The sequence below is a fragment of the Vigna radiata genome, unplaced genomic scaffold, assembly GCF_000741045.1.
Source record: "Vigna radiata var. radiata cultivar VC1973A unplaced genomic scaffold, Vradiata_ver6 scaffold_48, whole genome shotgun sequence".
NCBI lineage: Eukaryota > Viridiplantae > Streptophyta > Magnoliopsida > Fabales > Fabaceae > Vigna > Vigna radiata.
In genome coordinates this window covers 1,133,097-1,144,844 of record NW_014542925.1, presented here as the reverse complement: position 1 = coordinate 1,144,844, position 11,748 = coordinate 1,133,097, and positions in this window count along the sequence as shown.

Here is an 11,748-nt window from a genome sequence, read left to right as displayed (position 1 = left end):
CGCTGGGAAACGGTAATATTTAACTTTATAACAAATTTTGATTTTTTCCCAAAAGTAGAATTCATATACACTAATTAATATGAATTGTCTTGTGCAGAAATTCAAGACTACTACACCAGTTCCTGAGAAGCCACTATTATTCATGAGGAACGCTGCTGCAAAGTATATAATTAGATTGTACAATAGCTTTTAGTTATTAGATTTAAACATTGCATTTTATTAGATTGTATTTTATTAGACTTTGTACTTTATTTGATGTTGAAATACATTTGAACATGTGTTTGTTATGTTGAAATTGAATTTATGTACATGTTTTTATATGCAGGTCTGTTTTTGTGGTAGTGGATATCACAAAAACAGACCTGCAATTTTAAAAAACTGCAGGGGAATATACCGCGGTTGTTACCCCAACCACGGCATATAGTTCTCGTTTTTTTATTTATTTTTTTAAAAACAGATATATGGTCGCGATTAGTGCTAGAACCGCGACATATACTTGCGTCTTTTACCGCGGTTCGAACCGCGACATATACTGGAATTTTTTTTTTTTAAAAAAACATGGGTTTAGGTCGCGCTTCCCTATACAACTGCGGCATATTCCCCAACTTTTTGACCGCGGTTATAACCGCCACCTAAAGTCTATGACTTACTACCGCGGCTAAATATGCCGCGGTTCGTAAACCACGACGTATAGTAAAAAATAACCATGGTAATATCTCCTCGCTGCACTAGTGAATTTCTCAACAAACACCCAAAGAGGGAAGAAGAAAACAAAGAAGAAGATGAGGAATAACAATCAACTCACCACACTATTGCCAACACGCAACAGTAAACACGAAACCCTAACGAAGAAGAAGACAAAGAACAAGATAAAGACTCACCACGCTACTGTCACTTATAACCTCGTTGGGTACTTCCTTTGGGGCATTGACGTATATATCCCCTTTGTCACCTAAATCATCTCTTTTGTCACGTTTTAATTGTCTTCTGCCACATCATCAAAAATTTAATTCCGTTAGTTTTTATTTAATGGAAGAGACTTGATTGAAACCAATTTTATGAGATTTGAATGAAATTGAAACTTTTTTTATCATGTTTGGATGAAAATAAAAGATTTTTAAGAGGATTCAACAACTTAACACACTGAAACCAAACCAAGAAGAAATAAAATATTAAAACTACGTTTTAATAAGCTGTCGACTTGTAGGATTCAGTTTTTTCCCGAAGAAAATTTACTTTCAACGTACAAGGAATTCATCCAGCGATACTCAATGTTTATTCTTGCTATTTATAGTATTCACGTATATTTTTCTAATAACCTCTTTTTCCATTTACATGCGACAATAATGAATTCTTTCTTAATAATATGAATTTTATAAATTAACGGTTATTATCAAATCATAATCATGAAAAATATTTTAAAGATAATTTTATCAATAATGTTAAATGAGTTAAAATTAAATAAGTATGAAATTTTCAAGCTCTATCAAATGTAAAATACTAGAGTCACTTCATAAATATTTTTAAAATTATAAACAAATTGTTGGAAAAAAATATATGAAATATTTTAGTGATGTACAAAATAATAGATTTGTCCAATAAGAAATTAACACTATTAAATCACTGTCAAACAATATTAAACTATTTTTTGTTTCAACTTTTAAATATTTAAGTATATATTCGATATATTTTCTGTTTTAGAGTATGGATATCTATTATAATTTTATTTTTAGAAAATATATTAAAAATTGAAAAAAATAATATTTAAATTATTCTGAACCAACTAGCAAACAATATTAGAGTATTGATGTCCTTGTAAAAATAGGGAGTGTGTGGATTAACTAAATGAAATTAATATACTTTAATTCGTAATCTCAAAAGTTGTTTTATGTGGAAGATATAGATTATTTACGTGGAGAAAATCAAATTATATAATATTACACCAATGAATATTTTATAGTATATTAATTTTATTAATCCATCTAATTTTATCATAGTTATATATTACATGCTTGATGTTAAATTCTATAAAGAAAAATAAAGATTAACTATGCTTTTAGTTTCTAAAATTAGATGTAAATTAAAATTTGTTACTTTGTCAAACTTTGATATATTTTAATTATTAAATTTTAAAAATAAGTAACTGTAGTTCTAATAACACAACGATATTAATTAGTTTTTTATATGTTAAACAACAATATTTAAATTAAAATATGTCAAAAAATATAAATAATCAAACTCTCAAACATTATTTAATATTTAAAATGTTTTTATCTCTTGTTAAATTTAAATAACTCTATTTATTTTTTTCTTTTTTAAATTTAGAAATCATAATCAAATTTTAGAATAAGTTTTAATTATGTATCTAAGTTTAGGAATTAAAAATATATCCAATAAAAAAATATATATAATATTATTTAAATGAATTATTTACATATTTTAAAAGTTATATATTATAATATTTTTAATATATATAGATATTTAAATAAAATATTAAATCTTTTTTATTAATAAAATTTTATAAACATAATATAACACATATTCACTGTGAGTTATGACGGAAAAATTGTGACTGAATTATAAAACAGTTCATGTACGTTTCATACCTGGAACCACCACATATTCACTATGAATTACGTGTTTAAACAACAGCCAAAAGAAAAATGTAGTGGGCAAACATATCACGCCTGTTACGTCATTGTAGAAATTAATGTTATTGATGATATTTTATGTGCTTGGATTGCATATTCTATCGTGGTTTTGTTCACGGTAAAGACGATGTATATTCGTCGGTAAGTGACGTGCAGATCATTGCATTTTATATTGTTTATCTCACATTCATATAATCATTAGATCAGTTAAAAACTATAAGCAATCCGTATTTAGACATTCAGATAATCAAGTATATATTCAAATACATTCTTGTACAAAATTTAAATTTTATTTTCCATATTGACTCAATAGTGCGTTTAGTAAGACTCTCATATAGCACATTGATACATTTTGTGAGGAAATCATTTGGTAGTGCATCCACTAAGATATTAGTGCGTTAACTAAAGCTTTTCTTAAAACATTTTGTTCTTCTTAATGTTTTTTCATAAGACGCTTATCTCTTAATGATATTATTTTCCACAAAGATTTCATAAACCTTTCCCACAAAATGCTTATCATTCAGCAAAATTATTTTTCATAAAGATAACACTTTATCATATACTCATTTCATTTATTATTTACTTGTTAACACTACTCCAAAAATAGCATACAACATTGCTGATTTTGGGCTTTTAACGGCGTACTCGAGGTCGATGTCATAACAGGAGACGTTAAATTAAAGTTGAATTATACAAGCCGACGTTAACTGTTTACCGAACACGTCGACCAATACAGAATTCGACATCTAATATGTGACTAAATGCACAATGCCCATTGGATTTAAAGGAGGATTTGACGTCCACTGAGAGGGGGTGAGATGTAAAATTGACGCCGAATTTATCCCTAGTTAGACGTCAATATGTGACTATATCCACAATGCTCAGTTGGATGTAAAAGAAGATTTGACGTCAATTGAAGGGGAGGGGGTGAGACGTAACATTGATGTCGAATTTAACAGTAGGCCGACGTCAACCTCGCTGAGCCCAAAGGAGTTTGCCTAGCGATGCATTTCTATGGTTGGACACTGGAAAGGGTTTAATGTCATGTAATGTATAGATCGACGTTAATAGATCTATATTAACATCGTGTACTGTGTATAGGTCGACGTTAATAGATCTATATTAACATCGTGTAGTGTATAAGCAAATGTTAAATTTAGGTTTTTTTTTAAAAAAAAATTGGTTCGTTTTTGCTAATTTAACCAAACCTGAAATATAGAAACCAGTTTTCCAATTCATATATTATCAAAATTAATAATTCACAGTTTAAACCATATCAAAAGTAAAACTAAAAGCTAAAGCTAATGTTATCATCAAAACTAAAAGAACTTAAAGGAAAAACATAAAGCTATAGCTAATGAAAATGTTGATTCAAATATCCTACTCATTCTTGTCTAAGCTTCCCTATTGTGGCATTTTTCAATGAAGAGGAATTGTTGAACCATTGCAAAATCAAGAAAACTTTACTATTATATTCATTGTAATGTGAAAAGTTGATTGAGATTTGTAAGATTTCAAATGTAAATTTGTACCTCGGTCCAATCTACTATGATTCCTGCTTGGATGATTTGTCTTCATCCATGACATTATATAGTCGCCACATTCCCAAGAATTTGTCTACTTGTTACACTAAACATGTGAAAGAACATAGTCAAATGTAGTGGTTTAAATTTGACTATGAAAATTAATAAGTTAAAGATCAACGAATTCCAACCTTAGGATATATAACGTTAGAAACATAAGTTAATATATTAATATCATAATGCATTGATATGAATGAATGTAATACTTACGATTGTAACAAGGATTTCAAATTCGATTTCATCTTCCTATGAAGAGAACAAAACCATACAACTTGTTCTTTTCTTGGAATGATCACCATCATTTGCCAATGGCCCCTAACATGTACCAACAACTAGTGAGCCTATTAATTAAATTTTGATAAAAGTTGACAATATTGAGTAACAGATACCCATCAATGTATAATGCGATATACAACTCTCTTTTAGACTCAACCATCCATGTTTGCATATATGATTGTCTCGAATCTAATGTGTTTCTAGATGGTTGAGTGGTCTGAGGTTTAAGAAAGCCATACATTGTTGCACGACCTTAGTCCACTATGATGGTGTCCAGGTACCTATAACAATAAAGTTAAGTATATTTATTAAAAAGTAATAGGTTTAATACCTATTTTAGTCCCTCTTTTCGGGGGGTTTGCTCAAAGTGGTCCTCCCTTTTTTAAAAAGTTCACTAAAGTCCTACTTTTTGCAAAAACTGTGCAAGTTAGTCCTTTTTGCTAACGACGTTAATTCTACTAACGGCAGAGCTGTCCAACTGGCAAATACTTGATGAGGTGTAACGTTTTGATTGTGTTGGCACTGTTATGTATTAAAAAAAATTATTAATTGTGACGTGGAATTTAATAAAATTAGGGTTAAAATAAAAATTGAAAGGAACCTCCCGACTCTCATGCAATTCATACATCATGCTATTGAATGAGTTAAACAAAATAAGTGTTGTAATAGATGAATTACTCTAACGATTAATGAAAAAAAATATAATATTAAGAATCAATTCAAATTCATGAGAGTTCACAAGGTTACATCATCCCCCAACAACAAATAGAATTTAGTTTTCCATAGTCATGGTGAAACTAGAAGAACAATGGAGAAGAACGAGATAAAAAAAAAAAACCCTAAAAATTGAAGATAGAAGCTCCCGCATCCAAATCCGCCTCGAGAGAGTGAAAGAGTGTGCTGATGCGCTCCTCCTGCCAAAGATACATAACCTAGGGATCCTGGGACATTTAAATAGAGCAAAAACAGAATAAAAACGAAGTCCGGCCCATGTCGCTAGCGCTCAAGCGCCCCATTTAAGGCACCCAGGCGGTGAACGATGGTTCTTGGCACTTAAGCCTTCAAAAGGGGCGCCCAAGCTTCGTGCTTCTTGTTGGAAACAGGATGGCTTATTTTTAACACCAAGAAGGGGGTGAATTGGTGAGGTTTAAAACTCAGAGTTTTTTCAAAATCTTTTTCGCAAAGTATAAAGCTTGACAAAGTTTCTTGAATCGCAAGGAATAAGAAGTTTAAGTGCAGCGAAAAAGTAAAGTTGACTATGTGAAATGTAAAGTCGACTTAAAGTAAAGAGTGTAGAGAAAGAGAAAGCAAACACATAGTTTTTATACTGGTTCGGCCTCAATGCCTACATCCAGTGTCCTTCCACAACCAGGAAGCCAATGCACTATATTAGTCAAGGTTTTTACACGAGATTTATAGAGACCTCCACATCAAAATATAGACAATCTCTCTAACCCTCTAACTAAAAGTATAAGCAGCAACACAAAGATCTGCAACAAGATATCCCCTCTTCTGCAATTTTCAACCCACTTTGAACAATCCTCAAAGTGTACAGAACTCCATGTTCTCTTCCTGTAATCCCAATAGGGTAGTCCAATCTCCAATAGATTGATAAAGTCTTGATCAATATGATGAACACCAGCAGTGCAGAATTAGATCAAACAGTAAACGCACATTCTTGATGAGTTCTTGGAGCGTTTTTCACAAAGATCACAATCTAAAACAGTAAATGAAAATGTTTGATCGACCAATGTCTCTTCTCTTCTTTGTAATTATAGAATCACTCCTATTTATAGTTTTCTATGAAACAGACGCTCTTGTAGTCGACTTTGCTACTAATGTAGTCAACTATCATCAGGCAGTTACAACAGTTAAAACAAATAGCAGCAGTCATAACAACCAAATTGATTACACATTTAATTCAATTGATTTGCATTTAATGCCTTAGCATAGAATAAAAATATAGTCGTTACAACACAAAAGCATTAAAAAAATTTCAAAACAAATAACTAAGTCGAATTTACGGCGCATGCAGTCGACTTACACACTTTAAATCAGTTTTGAAAGACTTTTCATTTCAAAATTACTCATAACACTGTTCTAGAAAATCTGTGCAAAGTCACGAGTTTTAATCTACTTACTTCATAATGAAGTCGACTTAAAACTTGCAATTTTTCCACACAATATAAGTTTAACAAAGTGCATGTGGTTTTCTTTTCTTAAACATATGTAATGCAATCACAAGTGATGTTTCATGTATAAAGTTAGAGAAAATGCATACATATATGAGAATCAACACAACATATTATTCAAGATATCATTCACAATAAAGAATGGAACACGTAACACATAACAATACATGTGTTATTAATAATGTGTTGTCATCATCAAAAACCAAATCACTGTGAGATGAAGGTTTAGCTAGACCAATGCTTCCTTTATCAACAATCTCAATAGCAAGTACCACATGACCTTAGCAGGTGGACTGATAACGGATTAAAATACCGTTATTTGCTATGTGATTTTGATACTAAAAACACCCTTTTTCACTTAGAAACTTGCTTAAACTCATATATTTTCAGTAAATTGTGTGAATAAAAGAGTTGAGGTTGATTTTAAATATTTTCTAACAAATTCCCCTTGTTTTAATAGAGATTGAAGCAATATTGGAAGAAGAAGTGAAAATCCATGAAGGAAGAGCTCAAAAGGGGTAAAAAAGGCACTAAGAAGGGAGGAAACCTGAAGCCCAGGCGACAGGAACGAAAAACAGCGAAGCTGAATTCACCGTTGGTCGCTTGGGCGACGGCCCCGACGCTCGGGCGATGGACACTTGAAGCTCAGGCGTCCAAAACTGGTGCCCAAGCCTCACAAAACCCTTGATTCACGCTTGGGCGAGCTTGCTGCGACGCTTGAGCGTGATTTCACGTGGATCTTGCCCTGATTTTGCTCTGATTTGATTCTTTTGGACTGGGTCGCACTTTGGGACGCGTATGACACTATTTGAAGGACCCTGGGGCTCTAGGTTTTGTATCCTTGGCAGAAGTGAGCATAACAATACACTCCTAGCCAATTCTTAGTCTTTTCATTCTTTCTTTCTTCCATTGTTCATAGGGTTCCCCCATGTCTATGGGGAACTAATTTCTATTTGTTGTTGGGGAATGATGTAGCCTTGTAAACTCATGTATTTGAATTGATTCTTAATTTCATATGCTTTTTCCATTAATTGTTATCATTGCCTTCATCATTATTTCTAAAAATTTTCTTCTTAAATCGTGATGAACCGCACGTTGGACACAACTTCAATGAAGCATATTGATCTCTGTACAATACACAATCATTGGGCCATGCATGTATCTGATAACGGTCTAAAAACCGTTATTTTCACACTTAAATTTGATATTAAATCACACCCTTTATGGCTTAGAATGAAGCTAAGAATCATGCAAAACTCTTAGTTTAGTCATAAGAGAGTCAAAAGTGGTTTTTAGAGATATTATGCTTGTTTTACATTGTTTTGATAGGATTTGATGAGAATTGAAGGATGCAAATGAAGAAGGGAGGACTTCGACTCAAGAAAGGATGAGCAAAGGAACAAAAGATGAGTAAGGTCCACCGCTCAACGCCAATTCCAGCGCTAAGCGCCAGTTTCGAGTAGGAAGCCACTATTTCTCGCTTGAGCGGTGTCGTTGAGTGTCATGCGATTCTAAGGGCCAGTGCTGAGCGTCGATTCCACTGTTAAGCGCCTAAGTGATGGGCTTGGGCCAAAATTTTGTTACTTTTCTACATTATAAATAGCCCAAGTGCGACCCTTAGAGTAATCTTTTGGCAGAGGAAGACTTCAGAGCACTTTCTACAGTCCTTGGAGGCGATTTCTTGGATGCTTAAGCTCCAATTTATCAAATCTAGGGTTTACTCTTTCAGTTTTTCCATTAATTTCATCTAGTTTCACCATGTCCATGGTGAACTAATCCTTTTGTTGTTGGGAAACAATGTAGTCCTTTTGAAACTCTCTTGTATCAAATTTCTTATTATATTCATATGCTTTTATTATCAGGTGTTTGAGTTTTCTTTTCTGATGTTAATGCTTACATTGTTTAACTCATTCGGTGGTATGATATTTGATTTTGTCGATACGGGAATGTATGGGGAAATCTATAACTGATTAGAATTCTCTTGATAATGAAATACTGCCTAGGAATAGGGTAGGACGATCGATTGCTTTAAGCTTCTATACTTTAATGTGTTGGTAATTACTAGGGAGACTAGGAATGCTAAACTAGTAATTGGTAGTAGGCTTTCTTCGCCGAGGAATCGGGTTTTGAGTACTTTAGAAATTTGCATGACGTTGATAATAAAACGAATTTAATAAGAATAATAGATATAAGAGGGTGGGTAAGGATGAAATTGTAAACCCCAACAACCCCATTCATGCATATCTTTGATTTGCCAATTGATTCGATTTGCATTTGCATGTTTATTTTAGATTTTGCATTCAAAACCCTAAATTCAATTCTTACTCAAATCTTATGAAATCAATTTACATGAAAGATAAGGCCTAAGAGTCCCTTGGGAAACGATCTCGGACTTACTGTCTATTATTACTTGATACGATCTGGTACACTTGCCAGGGGCTTAACAAGTTTTTGGCATCGCTGTCGGGGACTCGTGGTTTAACTTTTCAAGTAGTGTAAATTGATTAAATTTGACTTTGTATATATTTTGCTTTTGTTTAATTTTTCTTTTTATTTTTTTTATATAAAAGTGCTTTTAGGGTTTTTGTTTCTTGTGCATGCAGGAAGCAGTTCAAACTAGAAGCAAGAAAGGTCAAACTCTTCTAGAAGGACTAAGTGATAGGAGGAGGAAGAAAGTTAGATGTCAGTCTAGAGAACTATTCCCTTCTCCTGAAAGACTATTACAACCCTCACCGAAGGCATCCTCACAAAGGACAGAAGAAGAGATGGTAGAGTAAGCTCCTCCTAAACGCATACTTGCAGATGCATTAAAAGTTGTTGGACCGTTGCACTTCAATAGTATAGCCATGCCAAGGGACAATACAACCAACATGGTGATGAACCCAGTGTTAATTCATCTAGTCCAAAGCAACCAATTTCATGGACGATCAAATGAGAATCCCTATGATCATTTGACAACGTTAAATGAAATTTGTAATACAGTAAAGATGACTGGAGTTTCAAACGACAGGATCAAACTCAGTTTGTTCCCTTTTTCACTTGGAGGTAACGCCAAGTTGTGGTTACATTCATTCCCAGAAGGAACCTTCACAACATGGGAGACTGTGGCGTCCAAATTTCTGAATAAGTATTTTCCGCAATTGAAGGTTAGTCAAGGAAAGTTGGAAATTTCTTTTTTCAGACAAAGGATGGAGGAAACTCTTGGAGAGGCATGGGATAGGTTTAAAGGCTTGTTAAGAAAAACTCCTCTTCATGGGTTTGACAAAACAACTTTGGTGCTTGCATTCCTTGGAGGCCTAAATAAACAGTTTAAGAAGATGTTAGACGCTTCAGTTGGAGGCGACATAAAGAGAAAGACTGAGGACGAGGCCTATGATTTAATTGAAAGTATGGCTGTGAATGAGCAAGAGACTCACAGTGAAAGGGGTTCAATGTTGGGGCAAATCGGCAAGTGTACTGAGTCGCAAAACTAATATAAAATGGTAAGAACAAGTATCGTATCCCAGAGGACTCTCGGCACTTAACAATTGTGTGAAAACAAGATTAATTAAGACTTAGAATAAAAGAGATCATGGGTTTGTATTGCAAAAAAATAATAAAATAAAACAAAATAAAATTTATCAGTGGCAAAAGAGCACAAAGATGAACAAAGGTTGATTAATACGAGATGGATATGTTGTTGGGGTTAGACTTCACCATGTTCTCTCTCATGTATATAAGAATTCTTCTTTATTCATTAATGCCAACGTCCCTCACTAAAACACTCACTACAAGAAAACTGACAATTACATACGACCCAAATCCGTATATAACGTTCAAAATCCGTATATAAAATGTGGTTATATACGGATTACATAAGGTCAAAAATTCGTATATAAAATGGTTGTAGCTAGTGTTAGGTATGGATTATCCGTATATAAATTATATACGGATATTTCGTATATAAAATATATACGGATTATCCATATATAAATTATATATGGATGTTCTGTAGATAAATTATATACGGAGTATCCGTATATAATTTACATACGAAATATCCGTATATAATATATATACAATTTTTTTAAATAGTTACATGAATAACATGCCTTCCCATGTTTAGTTACATAAATAACATATTAAAACGGTCATCAAATCATAACATACCTGCCAATTATATAATTCATACATTTCACATATATTTAAGTCTTAACTCACAAACATTAGTCATTAATACATCAAAGGGAAGTTTCCATAATTGTCAATAGAAAAATAAATTGAAATAAGTTCTTGATGGAAAAAGTTTCAGTCATAAGCCTTAGTCTAAAACATAACTAGTAATGTTGTTGATAACGATCTCCATGTTCCGTTGGATCCTGTGATTGATGCTGTTGTGGTTGATCCTCTTGTGGTTGTTATGGTTGTTAAACATTAGTTTGTGGCTGAATTTGGGATTGAAGAAATTCTTGTACTGCTACAGCTGTAGGAGGCGGAAGGGAATGCAATATGGCGCCAATAAAGCCTTCAAATTTAGAAGTGATCTGTTGAAGTTGCTCATCATGGGTTGTGATGAGTGCATATTTATGCCCACATTTATGTCTTAAAATTGAAATTTTTTATGAGATATTTNTGCTTAAATGATTGATTTAAAGTGAATTTGTGACAATTGGATTTATTGGGTTTGGGAATTAAAGATGCTTAAAATGTGATTTTTAGTTGCATAANTTATTTTGGATGTTCTAATGTTTATTTGTGCAGCTGAAGTTAAAATTTTATTCATTTAAAACATGAAATTGAATGGTCAAAGATGGTCCAATCTGGTNAANTTAGGACTCTTATGCAATTTTGAAAAGAAAGAGATGACTAAACTACAATTAGAGGAAAATTTTGGACTTATGTGTAAATAAAATAAAAAGGGTTGAAANGTAATTTTAGGCAAGTTTAAATCCGTTAGATATTTTAGAAGATATTTTGAAGAAAATATATCTTAAGATATTTTACTTGATATTGTTAAATAATTATCTTATTTAACTATATCAATAAATATCAAAAGATAATATTTGC